Source organism: Calliopsis andreniformis, chromosome 1, assembly GCF_051401765.1.
Source record: "Calliopsis andreniformis isolate RMS-2024a chromosome 1, iyCalAndr_principal, whole genome shotgun sequence".
In the NCBI taxonomy this organism is placed as follows: Eukaryota; Metazoa; Arthropoda; class Insecta; order Hymenoptera; family Andrenidae; genus Calliopsis; species Calliopsis andreniformis.
In genome coordinates this window covers 1,466,356-1,480,250 of record NC_135062.1, presented here as the reverse complement: position 1 = coordinate 1,480,250, position 13,895 = coordinate 1,466,356, and the positions used below count along the sequence as shown (strand labels likewise).

At 34.0% G+C, this 13,895-nt stretch overlaps 1 protein-coding gene and 1 pseudogene across 20 annotated transcripts in view; both read left to right on the top strand.

Annotated features, from left to right (window-relative positions):
- The first annotated feature begins 738 nt into the window (after positions 1–738).
- Positions 739–2,187, top strand: LOC143180413 (uncharacterized; annotated as a pseudogene). The gene is made up of 5 exons (XR_013002123.1): positions 739–841; positions 910–1,227; positions 1,372–1,433; positions 1,543–1,968; positions 2,053–2,187. The product of XR_013002123.1 is annotated as an uncharacterized LOC143180413 (transcript).
- Positions 2,188–5,876: 3,689 nt separating this feature from the next.
- LOC143189077 (uncharacterized) overlaps positions 5,877–13,895 on the top strand; it is a 407,881-nt gene continuing 399,862 nt past the window's right edge. For 18 of the 19 annotated variants that reach the window (XR_013001548.1, XR_013001610.1, XR_013001625.1 and 15 more), the window contains exon 1: positions 5,877–6,010. The gene's annotated coding sequence lies outside the window, so the exon portion shown is untranslated. The remainder of the gene's footprint in view (positions 6,011–13,895) is intronic. The other variant, XM_076375285.1, reaches the window with a different exon arrangement.

The following is a 13,895-nucleotide window of genomic DNA, read 5'->3' as shown; positions in this document are numbered from 1 at the left end:
TCCACATCGGCAGTCTTTCAAATTAGGCGTCGCCTGGTTTGCAAATGCTCAACTAAATTTGTCACATTTTTTGCTCTGTTTTATCGATAACCCAGCCAAAAGGAATACTGTTGTATGGTTTTACGGCCTGACACTTTTCGTCCTTATATGAGAACATTTTGAACTGGGAAAGGGTTCATTCGATAGAAAAAAGTACAACGCAGCGCAGTCAACTCGCGATTTCGATCAAAACACTCTCTAAATTACATAAAAATGCTTAAATTTCCATACCTGTGAATGGTAGATTTTTGCTCTACTTTACAACACTCGTATTACTAAATATCAGTAGAATTTCGTTAAATCGCGAGTTGACTGCGCTGCATTGAACTGTTTTCTTTCGAATGAACCCATTTCCAGTTTAAAATCATCTCATATAAGGACGAAAAGTGTCAGGCCGTAAACCCCTGTTTTTGCCTAATTTTGTCGGTAATATCGCCGCTCTGACATATCTGATCGTACCCCCTTAAGATTAGCAAAGATTGCATTCTTAGCTACAAAAAAATTGCGTGTAATTGTTTACTACATTATACGAGTGTAATATAAGTAATCAATGTCATGCTTTCATTAAACATACAAATAAGTATGAGTAATTCTCAGTTATGAGAACTTAACCTATAAGATATAGCGTATGCATATGTGAATGCAATGTAATTTAATATTTATTTTCAAACTTTTTTATTAAGGTCAAGAAATTTAACAATGCCAGAAAATTTAAGAATCAAGAAGGATATTGACGAAAATAAATCATTCAAAAAAATGATCAAAAGAATTGTGAAAAAGAAAGTGAAAGATATCATGAAAAGTAAAGTAAAGAGTCAAGTAGTAGAACGTGCAAAGAAGAAAGGAAAAATAAAGTCTATGCTTGAGTAGCTCTAGACCAGGCCCTAAAAGCAGTTATGGAAGGTATCAGTTTCAGAATAGCAGCAGACATGCATGATGTTCCATTAATGTCTATCTTCAGAACTGTAAAAAGCCCACAAAAATTAGAGTCTAAATTTAATCCATCAACCATTTTAACTACACATACAGAAGTCCAAATTGTGTAGTGAGTTCTATACAGAGCACAGCAAGGATTTCCAATGACAAAAACTAAACTATTAGAGAATGTACAATCTTTTGTAATTAAGTTTAAACAAAAGACACTGTTTACAGAAGAGAGGTCAGGACATCGCTGGTGTGAAGGATTTTGTAAACGTCATTAAAATTTAAGTATTTGGACATCTCAATAATTAACTGCTATCGATGCTTCTATAATGGTGCTCAATATTCACCCATCATGTGTGTTTAACTGTGATGAAACAAACATGCAGTTACTGCCTAAATCAAATAAAGTTTTGACTCAAAAAGGAGCTTGCACCATTTATAAAATAGTGGATGTAAATGAGAAAGAGTGCGTTAGAACATTATTTATGTATAATGCTGAGGACACAAGGGGTCTGTCCATGACGTACAAAGAAAGTATAGCAAAAAAAGTGCTAGAAACTTTTTTACAGAGATTTTTAGATAACATTTTATGAGTATATAACAAATATTTTTTATCCCTGATTACTAATACAAAATATACAGTTTCCCGTAATAATACATCTTGATGGGCATTTGTCCCATATTACCATTCTGTTACTATCATTTTGCAGGGAGAAGCAAAAAGAATTGATTGTCCTATTGTCAAATACAACCCATATCATCCACTTGCAGTATTTCATTCACTAAAAGATATTTGGAAAAGAACAGCGCCAAAATAGAAATCAGAAAATAATACAATAAAATTGAAAAAGGAATAATTTCCCTTTGTGCTACAAAAAGCTTTGAATTCATATATTGAAGAAAAGAAGAATGTGCAGAGTGGATTCAGGGAAAGTGGTTTAATGCCATTTGATCCTAATGCACTAGTAGTTCCTGTACATTCGAGCAATGAACTTAGTGAAGAAGGTTTGTATGAATTTATTTGAATATTTTGATGCTACTGATGTATAATATTATTTATTGTAATTATTTTTTTTCAAAATCAAATAGTAATGAATTGAGAAAAACTAAACATTATATAAATGATAGTATTTGTAAAGAAAATATATTCACTACAAAAAGTGAACAACCAGATCTTTGTGAAGGTAACAGCAAAAGAAATAAAGTGCCTGCAGATACAGAAAACACTAATTGTATTTTATATTGCGTTTAGACCCCCCCCCCCTCAAATATTTATCGAGAAAGAAGCGAAGTAAATTAGAAAAAAGAGGGAAATTGAAGTTGCCATCCATCAGTTGGAACAGCACGGGAATGGTGGAAGAAGGAACAGGAACAGCAAATAAAGCAAGAAAAGACTGCGGAGAAAAAGTTTTGCAAGAAGAGAAAAAAAAGCAACAGCAAATTGCAGAGATTAAAAAAAAATTTTTTTAAATGTGATTCAATAGTTTATTTAATAATGTAACGAATAGTTCATTTTATACAGTTATATTTTACTAAACTATTTATGAATATTACTTTTTTATGATATGTTCAGTTATTATATTCCAAATGTTTTACTAATACTTAATATTAATTTTCATTGACAAAGATATTATAGAAAAAAATAGAATCAATTAATTATTTTAATCCTGAGAAACAGAATACTTAATTACTTTAATCCTTTTTATACAAATTGATAATATTTCGGAAATATCTTACGTATTTAGGTAAATGGATACGTTATGCCTTAAGAGTAAACACCCGTTTCAAAATAGGGACATCGAGTATGAAATAGCGAGACAAATGAGTGTTTCATAACAGGTACATACATAGTGTAACTTGACATTTTTACTTTACATTATTTTTACTTTCACATTAAGCATGCACATAAAAACTCATTACGTTATTTAAAAACATTAATCTATCGAATAGTAATGATGATACAATTAAGAACACTTAATTGTATTAAAATTGATGATAATTTTGTAACCTACTGAAAAGTGTTACACAAAGGTACCTCTATCTTATTGGTTGGAGCGGTTACAGCTAGGTACTGAATAAAGAAATGTGAAATCAGTTGGTACAAACGAGGAACCCCTCTTGCCCGTCTTTCGTTCCAAAGGCAAGTTTACTAGCTCTGAACAGTATTATATTTGATTAACGTATAATGTGCAAAATGTTTTGATTTTCACATTACATTTAAATAAATTAGAGTGCAAGCAACAAAAGGGCTGACAAGGAAAATAGCTCAAATCCCAATAAAATATGCGGCCCCTTAAACAGTAAAGCTAGGAGTTACAACCCCTCTACTCTCTCCTAGTACCTTCTCCCTCCTGATCCAGGCTTAATAAAAAAATTTTTGTTGCAAAAGAGCCTGCCAAGTACATTTTAGGTTTAATTTTTCAATTTGTATATGACTCCTAAAGTAATGCTTATCTTGCAAATTTTTTAGAGCGTATACTGAATTATTTATATAAACTATACGGCTAATGTACTTGGTCTTATTTGATTTCGGTACTTTGTAAGATCGAAATAACCACGATTTCTGCGAATGTACTTGGCGCTGTTGCGCGATCTCACGGGAATTTTAGGGAAATTGATTTCTAAAATGCAATGCAGGTTCCTGCCCGTGGAGTGTTGAAGCACTTTACTCGCAAATGGCGCCAAAATTTGTAGATTAAATAACTCAGACACACTTTTGCTCAAACACAAGACTTATTGAATGTTCGAATAGATGATTTCACAATTCTAGATCGATCTGATCTCTTTACAAAAGCAGAATTCCGAATCTACCCTCTGAACGCCCTACTTCTTCGTTCCTGGCGTATCCTTCACAAATCTTTTTCGAATACTCTCGTCTGATCAGAAAATGATGTCTTCAGCTTTTGACCAGGGGATTGTCCTTTAGTTTTTCCTTTATTCTTCGCATTTCCCTTCAACCTTTGAGAAGTGGGAATGGCACGCTCTCGCGTGAGAACGGTTACATAACACATCTGGCAAGATGCAAGTGGATGTTAACTTTTGTTCTCGAAATCGAAGAAACGGCTAAACGAAATTTATGGTTTTATGACTCTCTGGACTTTCTCAACTCAATTTTCTGCAGGCTCAAGTAATGAAAATTAACAGGAAGTATAAACGAACGTTCTAAGAGTCTCTTTTATAAACAGGAACAGTTGCATGTTTAGCGAAATTTGGGAAACAGATGCTTGAGAAACTTCCAAGTTATCTAATTCACTATGTCCCGGTTTTACTGTTATTTTTAAGATATCTATTGCGTACAGTTCTTAGATTTCCGTATACCTTATTTTCTGAGCACATCTGTTAACCATCTAAGAACACGCTCGAAAGTTAATCTTACAAACGCACGCTACATATTTAAAGACGTTCACAATTCATTTCCTGTCCTATCTCCCGTTTCTTATTTTAACATTCATTCGCAATCTAATACAAAAGATCTTGAATTTCGCTCGACTTATCGAACAACGATACTACGATATCATGTTGCTATATTCAAGTAATAATAAATTATATAGAAGGCGAACATTGCGACAGTGCATATTTTAACACTGACAGTATTTTTGTTGGGTAAAACTATACAGTTTATGTATGTCTAATTGTATCTTCTTTATCTATATTTTTGCAAATTTCGAAAAGATAGCGAAGGTTCAATTACAATTACTTAAGATGCAGTTGTTTTCCGTCGAGATCTGTTTGAAATAAGCTGCATTTTATGATATATGAATGTTTTTCTGCACGTCTCTACAGTATCCCATTTTCAGCTTTTTCGGAAAAATTGTGAGGATGCAATTGTAAAAAGACATATATTTGGAGGGCGATACTATTAAAATATTGATTTACATTTTTTAAACAAAAATATTCACTGCAGAATGATGTGAGCTACACAAGCACTCCTAATCTTACGAAAGTTACCTAACAGGGGGTGATCAGTTTAACTGAAAACCCTCATTAGAGGGCAATCATTAGATTGCTGTGCATTTACAATAAATGCTGCCAACACTCGGACAGTTTCCAGCTAAATTGATCACCGTGTATATTTATTTCATTATCTAAATGTTTGCAAATTTTATACAATTAGGGAGAGTGCAATCTCAAACAGCCTAATGGCATTTATTTTACGTTGAGATTGTTTGAGTTTGCGGCTCTCTATGTTTTAGCAATGTTTTTTTAACGGATCAACTATACTTTTTATGTCATATTACTATATTTCGGAAGATCTATAGCAGTGTAGATTAAAAAGAGTTCATTTTTGATTTGTAAAATTTTAGTCGATTGACTTTATTTCCTGCATTAATTATCTAAGCATTTAAAGTCGTTTAAATTTTCCGCCTTTCTTCTGGCTGCGCATGTGCAGTGACACTTGCTATTTTAGTAAATCACTTAATTACTGATTTTGACAAAACTATTACGAATTTCAGAAAAGTAAAGAGAGTGCAATTAAGGCCAGCAAATGAGCAGTTTTTTAATCTCATCAGATGTACGAAAACAGTAATATTTTAAAAAATATCGGTATATTTTCATACAATTAAAAAGCAAGGTATTTTCGGAGGATGCTATCAGAGAAGAATAGATTAGTATTTTTTTTCGAAATTCATACTTCTGCAGGCTAGAGTGGGTGTGGTTTTTTATTTCAACCGTGCATAATCATCAACCATTCTTCAGCCACTTTCGAGAATGAACAAACACTTGATCCCTCTAGTGTTCAGTACTAGAATGTGTAATAGAGAGTTGACGCATCTAGCTGTCCAGTATCTGTGCAGTATAGTCATTGGTTCTGATAACTTGGTGGGGTGGCTGTGATATCACCACGCATGTTTCATACTATCGAATAAGTCGAGTGACAGGTGGTGTGGTAGTCTTCTTATTTACTCTACATGAGGGATACAAGTCGTATCTTCGTATAGCGTAATTGATGCGTTGTTATTTGTTAATTTAAAGTTAAGTTCTGTGATGTATACTCCATATATAATTTCGTATAGAGTGTTTCAAAGATTCAATTTCGTAAGAAGTGGTAAGTTTATAATTTATGTTAATATTTTAACATTTTTATTCTTTACTAAAATTCTACTGATGTTAAAGATTTTTGAATTTACATAGTCGCTTTATAAATCTCATGAATATAAATATTCGTGGATTTTTTTAAATCACACTACATACGTATATCTACAGTATCGTCATCATTATTTATTTAATTCATCTGAGTTATTTGAATGTTCTTAAACACATTTTCAATATGGTAGCTACTCAGTTAAAAATACAATGTATTTTATTTATGAAAAGAAAATAATTGATTGACAGTAAGCTTTGATGATTTTCTATATGCAAATAATATATATAATTTTTAAAGCTTAAATATACACTTGCATGTATATACATATTATTCAATACGCATATAAAAATGAATGTATAAATACTTATTACAAATTAATAATAAAAAAGGCAATGAAATGTAACTTTGAAGAGCTGATAGGATTTGCAATATTTTGTTATTATTGAAGAGAATTTTTTCAGAGTTTTTAAATTTAAATAAAAAATCAGGTATAAAATCACAATGAATTTTATTTCTGTAAACATCACTGCATTGCAATGCATTTTCTAACTATTTTGGGGAAAAGGGAGAAAAGTGGATAAAACGGGGTGCTTAGATTTTAATTACTCGCCCTCAGTTACCTTTATGAGTTAGACTTAATGTTTTCCTTTAATCACGTGCAGTGAAGTCTGTAATATAGCGTACCTGTAATAGTTTATATTGGATAATTAATGACCGCTTCTCGTCAAATTGTGTTTTCCTATAAAAAGTTAAATTATCCCGTTTTATCCAACCAGTGGAATAAAATGTAGTACTTATTTAAATCAATAAAAATTAATATAAATGAATATAAACTACTTAATTCTTATTTTTAAATGATATGTACATATAAGGTATCCAGAAAGGTCGGGATCAAACTTATACTACGTGTTAACGTCGAGTAGGTAAGAAAAGTTCATATAAACATATGTCATATTCATATATGCGTTCAAAGATTTACGGGCAAGATCATTCTCATAATTCATTATTTAGAATCGCAGATAAATATAAATGATTCAAAATGCATTTACTATTATTCCTAATGCAGAAAGAATACTTGAAAAAATTCGATAATCGTTAATTCAAAGAACGGAGGCTTGTATTCTTGTAGAAGAAAGAAATTTTGAACATTCATTATAACTGCCATTATTACCGATAATAATCTTTGAACGCATATAACTTTTCAATAAAGGGTTTTCGGACATAACTTTATATGAACCGTTTTTGCTATTTGACTTCATTAATACGTAGTATAAGTTTGGTTCCGATTGTTTTGGACACCCAGTACGCATAAGTTGTATACGAGGTAAGACAATTCATTCCTATAAAAAAATGATAACAGTTGCCTTAACAGTTTATACAAGGAACACTAACATTAAACACTTTTATTTTAGCCTTTCATTGATATTCATAAGTGATTTAATATGTCGAGCGCAGCGCTGGTTCCTGGGAACTGGCAGTGGACTTAGCAAAATCGGCGCCACACTCAACGTGTTAACCAAACAGGTCATCACTTTTTGTAATACGTGTAGAGCCAAACCATATCATTGCTTATAATGTTTTAATAAACTTCATTAAAATTACAACATTTATTTTTTAACGTTGATACTACTAGTCCCCATGGATTGAGGCCACCTAACGAAAAGTCCACTGTCAATCCCTAGGGACTGACGTTGCGCTTAACGTGTTAAAGCACTGTTTCCATTTTTATACAGTCTTCATATGAAACGTTTACATTAAAATATCTCGAAAACAATGCATTTCCAGAGAAAATGGAAGATATAAAAGTATTGCTGTTTTAAGAGAGAAATATAACTGTCCTATTTAATTTTTATTTGTTGAGCATTTTCAAGGTTATTCGAAGATCAACTTTATTGTTTTAAGTAGTAACGTATATTTTTTTCATTACAGGTTCGTATTCTACGAAAAAAAACAAGAAACTTTTGTATGGGACATTTATTTATCAGACATCGTGTTAGAAAGTGTTTAGTAAAATAAAATATTTTTTCGCTAACTTTCATAGTAAAAGATGGAAAATTAAGCCATACAGAACGAAACTAGTTTATCTTTTTCTTAACTAAATGATTATGAGATTAAATTAATAACAACTACAATTTCTTATGTGACTTTCTTAGTATACAACCAATCATTTTGAAAACGTGCTATGAAGATTATGCGAAACGATTATTATGTAATTCTTGTTGTATTGTAATCGAGAGTCCATTATTTCGAAACTTTGTTTTTGTTTCAGACACGTAAACGATTTGTGTGATTCTTTTAGTTATTGAAAAAATCGTGTAAAAAATGTAATTATCATTAATTTGATTTTACCATAATATAGTCAATAGAAAAATAAACAAGTTTCGTTTGTATGGTTTGTATGCTTACTTTGCCGTCGTGTTCTGTGAGAGTTGCGAAATAAAAAAAGAGTTTTTTTTTATTAAATATGTCTTCAATATGAAGTTTGATACAAAAAAAATGTTCCTTACAAAAGTTTCTTCTTTTTTACTACAGAATAAAAATCTGTAAAGAAAAATATATCTTTTTATCCAAAACAACAAAATTCACTTTGAAATGATCTTGAAAACATTTAATAAATAAAAAATAAGTAGGACAGTTGTATTTCTTTATTGAAACCGAGTTGTTTGCTGTTGTAACAGCCCCTACGTCTGCGCCATTGCCCTGTTACAAGACGGGATGTGACTAGTGCAAGACTGTAGACAGCTCTGGAACCGATATCGCTCCACGATGGAACTGTGTGGTTACATTATGTGACGATTGTCTTGATTCCACTGGTTGCATACCTTTCTACTACCATTTTTCTTTCCGTGCAGGAGGGTGAGTTTCGTGATCGTCATTATGCGAAATTAGGGAGTCATTACAATAAGTTTTACAGACGAACTCGAATAAATCGAGGAGCTACGAGGTTGGATGCAGTTTCTTTGACAGTAAGGACATGCGAACGAATCTGATAACCGTCTTTTTTTTCGCCTACACGGAAAGAAAAATGGTAGTAGAGCGATATGTTATCAGTGGAGCGGAGACAATCGTCACATAATGCACTTATGTACGCAGTTCCACCGTGGAGCCGTATCGACCCCACAGCGGTAACACCATGGGTACACTGTAGCGAACCGTTTGGCTACAGTTAACGTTTCTCTACGTTTCCACAGTCTATCAGGTAGGGCACGCTTATATCGGATGTCTTAGAATAAGTTTAACTCTAGAGAAGGGGTGATTCCTGGGGTAATTCTAAGCAACTTTTTCCTTAGCGAAAATTTCCTCCGGGCCTTCGTTAGCGAGTTATTAACGATAAACATCGACCAATCAGAGAGCGCCTATAGCGGGCGGACGGCTGTCCGGTGACAGTGCTCAAGCTACGCGTAGCGTTCATTACTTGCTGTACTGGAGTCTTGAAGAAGAAACTCAAGATCTGTATGTTATTGCTAAACTTCTCTTAAACTATTAGATGGAAAATTTTGAAAAAAATCAGGAATACGTTACCTATCTCGACACATATTATAGAATTTTTTCAGATTTTTAAATTAATTTTCCAAGTTGTGAAAAATAAAAAACGAGGAAACAGAATTTAAAAGTGCCGATTTAGTAAAATAATGTCATAGTGAAAAAAAATAAAAAGCAATGTTTTCGTAGTTCCTACGTATTGTACGTTATTTTACTGTGTATCAAAACATTGAAAACTGTACAATAATACTTATTTTATAATGAATGAACGAAAATTGGACGTATTAGTTTCTGTAATCGGTAAAAAGTACGGAAACATAGATTTTTATTTTTTTAATTATAACGGACCAAAGCAAAAAATGTTTAAATAAATTAAGATTAATAATATGACTCTAGTTATGCGAGTAATACTATCGGTAAAACTCATCCATTCGGAGAGGAATGCACCTGCAGCTTGAACACTTGCTCCACTGGGTCACTGTGCCGATCCCGATCATTGGGGGATAATGCCCAGGTAGCGCTGATCGCAGGTACACAACCACAAGAAGACACCTTGCATTTACAACACTTCGCGGTCACTAACACTGATCACTTCACCAAACGAACACTTGACCTTTTAATGACAGACAACCGATTATTTTGAAACGTTCTGCGGCATTCCGTAAATAAAAACAAGATGTTACACAATTTGGCGGCAAAATTACGATCGATACTGGCGATTTTTTCCGAAGTCTGTTTCCTCGTGCCCTCGCAACCCTCCATCACGACTTCTCGGGGTGTAGCCTCGTCCAAATACTCGAATTTGATTTTTTAGTTGACACCAACGAGGTTGGATCTTCCTCGGTTACTTTTTTTAGTGGAGGTGGTAGTCTCTCCTTCGAGTAGAAAAAGTCACAAACAAATTCATGGGGGAAAGCAAAGGCATATCGGATTAACGTAGGAGACCGTAATGAGTATCTGGCAGATGTGGCCGTTTATGATCGCAGAGTATTTTATCGTAACAAAGATTGACCCCGACCCCACTGTCCTCAAAAGTATGCATTAAAATTTCGGTTAAAGTACCCTGGTTAAACGTATCAAGAAGATCACCATATTGCAAAATTCTGAAATGCTTTATATCCAAATTTTGAAGGATTTGTTTTAAATTAGATAATCCTATTTGTAAATTTTGTATAGAAGTTTCGTCAAAATGATTCTTTTTGATAACAACGCTAAAAATTCTATGTTTTCCTCGTTTTGTTATGAGGACTTGTCCCACCTTTGGTTTTATCTCTTTTAGAATATCAGTATTAATAATACCTAATTCGAAAAATAACCTTCCCACAGGTGTAGCGAGTTTACAATCAGAAGAAATGAAGTGTACATAATTAGACCGGTAATACGTTAAATTTTCTCGTGAAAGTGTTATTAGTTCTTAACATCTACGGTACAGATTACGAGATTCGGATTCTACATCTAGAGGTATGCTTTCAGTAATTTCCATACCTAAAGGTATTGGGTTCTTCAGGAAGAATACCGTGGTGTGGATTTTGAAGTGCCAGGACTGTTACCTCTCTCCTTAGGAGTTGGATATGTTGGTGATTTCGGATATGGTGTTGATAAAAGCTATCGGATTTGGGCCCATTGATGGGGTAGGTATAACTGAGGTATATGTTGGCCTAGTAATTATTGTGTTATCTATGGGTTTTGTCTGAGCTATTTGTAGTTCTGAAACTTCTAGTATTTTCTCTAACAGTCATGTTTTACTGGCTGGTGGATTTTGAGGTTTTCCGTTTCTCATCGAGTCTTTCGTCCGTCGTATTAGATTTTCTACATTTTCTAATTTTTTATTTAATATTTCGTCTTCAGTTTCGTCATCGTACGAATCTAAGTCCTGTAAAATTTCCTGCGTATAGTCGCCTAATGTCTCCCCTTCAGATAAGGCATCGGGCAGAGGAATTTCTTCCTCCGATTCTTGTAACTGAATATTTTTGTCGCATAATGATTGTTCAAATCTATTAAATGATTCTTGCATTTCCCGTAAGTCTATGGATATGGGTTTTTATTTGTTCTGATTATCTGAACTAAAAACATCATCATCCCCACTGTCAAGAACCTCGGGCAATTCTATTGCAATATTTTCATCCGATTCTGATTCACATGTCTCTAACTGCATTTCCACAACTTCGTTCGCGGCCTGCTCCTTTGGAATTTTAGGATTTTCCACCATCTTTAAAGGATGAAATCCCAAGTTTGGCAGTGCACTTTTGCGTTGACGAAACACAGGTGGGTCTGACTGTTCATCATCCGAATTATCTTCTGTTAAAGAAAGGTCTTTCAAATTAGTTGGCCTTTGGGCTTCTGGCAAGGTGGTAGTAGGTTCAGGTGGTAATTTAGACAAATATTTAGACGGTCCAGGAATACTTGGTTTTGGAGGTGATTGCACCTTTGATCTTGCCCTACTTGCTATTCGACTCAAATCTACAGGTGAGGGTACTTTGGGTTTTGTTTTTGAACCTAATGGTCTACCTCGTATTGGTTTTTCGGGACAACTAGTTAATCTTCTACGTGGTTCGGATGCTTGAGGTTCTGCTGTTCCAAGTGATGGTTTACGAGACGTGGATGATGAAGGTTTTGTAATTGGTAATAATTTATGTAATTTAGAGTCTACCTCTGAATCAGTTTCATCATTAGTGGAGCTAGACAAGGTGAATTCGCCAGAAGAAATAATTTCTTTTGCAATAATCGGATTACGCGAGAGAGCGTCTGCGTTGGTGTTTAGTTTTCCTGATTTATGAACAAAATCATATTCATAATCGCGTAATTTTAATCTCCAACGAATTAATCGTTGACCAGGATCTTTAATTGAATTTATTCAGCGCAGTGGTTCATGATCGCTAACTAAGGTGAATTTACGTCCATACAAGTAAGGTCGAAAATGTAGAATTGCATATGTGGCGTACTCGACCAGGTAGTTGGGTCGAGCGAACGCGCACGGCTGTTAGCCATTTAGGGCCTACGATTTTGCTAATGGAAAGGCCTTGGGCCTTGAAGTGCTTGCAGCCATGTGCAAGGATGAGTCAAGATGTTTGGGTGAAAATTGTTTCTCGGGTCTGGAAAGTCTCACTCTGGTTTACGACATGGTTTTTCCTTACGGTGACAAGGATTGCGGACCAGAGTGGGCATTCCGTGGTTGCCTTTCGAGAGTCACACACCAAACGATTCGACTGCGCTGCCCTAGAAGTGTCCGTAGTTAGTTTGAATGGTTTTTCGAAATTTGGAAATTGTAAAATAGGTCGTTTACAGAGAGCTTTTCGTAACTGAAGGAAACTTTTCTTCTGTTCCTTACCTGAAAAAAACTTTGCATTTTTCTTTAATAATTCAGTCAATGGTTTAGCTTTTTGCGCAGTCATTAATAAAACGTCTGTAGTAGCCAGCTAAGCCTAGGAATTGCCTAATGTTTTTCGGAGTTTTTGGACGAGGAAAATTTTTCACAGCAATAATATTTTTAGGGTCGGGTTTCAATCCTTTTCTGCCGGTATGATACTTCTGTTCTCAAAAATTCACATTTATCAGGTTGTAAAGTTAATTTTGCATCAATCAGACGTGTAAATAAACGACGAATTTTTTTTTCATGTTCTTCTAAATTTTTTGCATAAACTAGAATGTTGTCTAGATAAACGAAAACTTCAGCGCCTTGTAATCTCCGTAATACTTGATCCATTAGTCTTTGAAAAGTAGCCGGTACATCTTTAAGACCTTCGGGCATACGAATATATTCGTAATGTCGGTTAGGGGTTGTAAAAGCTGTTTTTTCTCTATCCTTTGGATCTATTTCAATTTGTTGAAATCCGCTTGCTAGATTAAATATGGACAAATATTTTGCTTCGCCTAAGTGGTCAAGAATATCGGTAATATTAGGTAGGGGATACGAATCGCCAATTGTTTTTTCATTCAATTTCCGAAAATCTATGGCCATTCTCCACCTTGGATTGTCCTGAGAATCTGGTTTCTTAAGTATAATCCAAAGTGGTGAATTGTAAGGTGATTTGGATAGAGTTATAATTCCGTTATTTAATTTTGAAGATATTTGCCGATCTATCTCGTTTTTATGAATTGGAGGAAATCTATATTGTCTAGAATTTATGGGAATATCATCAGACGTAAGTATTCTGTGTTTAATACATGGGGTGGCTTGTATCTTATCACCAGGTAAACAAAATGTGTTGGGGAATTCCTTTATGAGAACAATGACGTAATCTTTTTTCTCGTCATTCAGATGATCTAGGCGCAATCTCTTGACTATTTCCGTGACTCTATCTAATATGACAGGCGAATTTATCTCGTTTAAATTTGAATCAGACAATGTCTGTTCCTCTGGAAA